Consider the following 3,327-nt stretch of genomic DNA (forward strand, 5'->3'; position numbering starts at 1 on the left):
GTTCGCGCTTTTAGCCGCGGCTCGCGCCCGTCTCTGGAGTTCCTTTAAGCAGCGCTCTTAAACCCCTCTCCTCGCGCACCAGGAAACAAAGAGGGAAGAAAAAGTCTCTTGCCTCTTCGGCCGGTGCAGGCTTTTCCCGGAACTCCCTCCCGGCTAGTCGCGGTGCACTAACCCCTTCAGGCTATGTTCAAGCCGCCAACCCCAGTCCTCTCCCTGAGCTCCGTCCAAAACCAAAACCCGAGCCTCAGCTCGCAGCCCCGCCCGCCCCGGCGGGTGAGCAGACAACCCTCTCGATCGTCTGTGCAGGAATCTCCCCGCTTTGCCCTCCGCACCCGTCGCTGTGCACTACTCCGCGGTCCCGAAACTCTCCCCGCCGCCTCCCGCAGTCTCCGCCCGCTAAATTGTCTTCTTAAGAATTATCTAACAGCTGCTGTTTCATAGAGACCATTATTTTTGCAAATTTCTGACAGCTGTAAATTTTTTAAGTACTTAAATTATTATTCAATAATTACCCATCAGTAAAAGTGTAATTATCATGTTTTGTTTATTGATGATTTGATTCTATTTAGAGAGACATGAAAAAGTAGAAATGTATATTGAAAATGAAATTGGGATCCTGTGCTACCTTGAGAAAAGCAAGTAATTTGCCTTTCAACTGGAAATTTTAAAAAAAAATCAACAAGAGTAAAAAATATGTAGAGCATATTTGTTAACATGTGAATTTAAAGCTAGAGTAATAAGACCTTATCCTCACTATAAGATTCCACAGTCAAATGCTTAAGACCAGCTGTTCCATAATCCCCATTACCTGTGCCATTGAATTTAAAGTGTGTAATAAGGCTTTTGTGTCTACATCCCAGAGCATCATCACTTTTCATTGTCTTTTGTCCTAGGTGTGTTTTTATTTGACAAGAAAGTGTAGAAAAAGCATTTATATGGTAATCTAGCTAACATTTCTGCTTTGTAGAAATGACCAGCAAATTATGTCTATCTTTGTTGGTTATCCAATATAGATTTTTCTGAAGATGTTTTCTGAGGCAGCAGAAATTAATAAAAATATTAAAGTTGAGAAAAAAAAAACATTTTTTTGAGCTTAGCTAAAATATTTTTCCAGAGAACTCCATTTAGATTTCTTAGGAACTTGTGGTATTTTTTATATTAAGGTATTAGGTATTTATGCAGTTGTGGATATTGTTACATGTTCATCAGGAATAGGTTAATTGCCTCATCAGAACATGTCTTTTGTGGATTTTCAAGAACCCTAAAATTAATCATTTCATTGACATCATTTTCCTTTTTCTATTACCAGTCTAGTCATAACCCCTGGGGTTGGGGCAGGGAGCAGAATATACCACCCTGGAATGTGCATTTGGCATGTGGATTACTTTCAGCTGAAGACAATCAAAGCAGACTCAGGAAGAGCTTTTTACCTCCCCCTTAACTGTTTATAAGAATTTAGATAAAGGGCCTGTACTAGGAGAAGAGCTATTGCTAGAGATAACTATATCAGAATTTTTTTTATCTTATCTGTATGGCATGGCAAACATTTGTTTACCAAACTTTTGCTTTTCCCATCTTCTTGTGAATCGTCTTCTTCCCTTTGAAGCCCCAGACTGCTATCCCCTTCTCCTTAGCTCAAGTTGGCATATAAGCCTCAATTACCTGACTGCTGGGGAGTCTCATATTTTTATGGGGCTCCCGTATGTACAAAATTTGGTTTTCTCTTGTTAATCTGTCATGTCAATTTAATCATTAGACAATGAATCTAGAAGGAAAGAAAGGAAAAGTTTTCTCCCCCTACATCCATTTTATTCTCACTAATTTTTCTACCTCCATTCCACCTCACTCTCTAGTCCAAGGACATAAAAACTAGAAAACACCATAAATTGAAGAAGAAATGTGACTTATGTCTGTTTATATGTATCCCCACAGGCACACACACACACATATATGCTGGGACTCCCACAAAATGGAAGACACTCTTGGTTGGCTTGTTTAACATCCATTCCCAGCCACCATTTTTTCTTGCTTTCCTCCTATAAAGAAGATGAAAAGTAAAATATTGCCCTTCTCAAATTTCCCTGCACCTAGAACTGGCCATGTGACATGGTTTTGGTAAATGAAATGAAAATGGAGGTTGTTGGGGGAGTTTTGAGGAAAGTTTTCTTGCAGATCACTCCACTAGTATTTGCTTTAGCCACCATCGTCTTTTTTTCTTTTGTCTTTTTTCTTGCAATGCCCAGAGGTACAGCAACTAGAATGACCAAAGGCACTCATTAAGGCTGGCACAGACGATGTGGTGGTATGAATAATGACTCCCCAGAGATGCCAGCAGCTTCTAAAATTTGAAAGAGGTAAAGAGCAGATTGTCCACTGGAGCCTCCAGAAAGCACCAGCCATGGCTCCACCTTGATGTTAGCTCCATAGGATTCATTTTGGACTTCCTCCAGAAGTCTAAGAGAACAAATTTGTGTTGTTCTAAGCAAGTAAAGTTCTGGTAATTTTTTTTTACAGAAGCCATAGGAAATTGATATAGCAGGAATATATAAGGGTATATGCATCCTTGTCAATACTGTGTAATGGCTGTACTGTGGACTGCCTTCCCCAAGTTTTCTTATTATATGAGGTAAGCAAATAGGAAACAAACTACTTGTTAAGTCACTGTTTGGGCGAGTTTTCTATTATTTGGCTGACGACAACCCTAACTGATACACCATCCCACTACACACATATTGCCTCTAGTAGTCATGGACAGTCATGTACATGACTCCAGATCTTGTCCAGGACTATGATATAATTTACCATCCATCCCTTTTTGCTGATGCCTTAGTCTTCTCTTTCTTGTTCTCACCAACTTTGAATAATTGGAATAATCTTCTTTATGACTATCTCCCTTCCTAAATTGGCCTAGAAATAGGTAATACTTGTTTCCAGGTGTCATGTTAAACTTACAGTCTCCTCTAAAGATTATGACACCTCAAAATTTCTTTTAACAACAATGAATGATCTCTAATTTTGATCTTTAATGTCCTCCAAAATCCATTGCTTAGCTACTCTTGCCTTTTTGCATTGACAGTGTACCCTTTGCTCTAACCATGACAATATACTACTATCACTTTCATGTGATTAATCTAATTCTATCTGCTTGCTTTTAATAATGTCACTCAATTTTACCTGCTCTAACCAGCCATATTTTTTTACAACACCTCAATTAAGCCCCTTAGCATTCACAAGCAGTTATGTCTATTAATGTATAAAATGTTTAATGTTTTTATTATTATTTCTATTGATGATTACCTTACCTGTCACAAAGCTAAGATGCTTTAT

The sequence above is a fragment of the Neophocaena asiaeorientalis genome, unplaced genomic scaffold (assembly GCF_003031525.2).
Source record: "Neophocaena asiaeorientalis asiaeorientalis breed wild unplaced genomic scaffold, Neophocaena_asiaeorientalis_V1.1 scaffold259, whole genome shotgun sequence".
Lineage (NCBI taxonomy): Eukaryota > Metazoa > Chordata > Mammalia > Artiodactyla > Phocoenidae > Neophocaena > Neophocaena asiaeorientalis.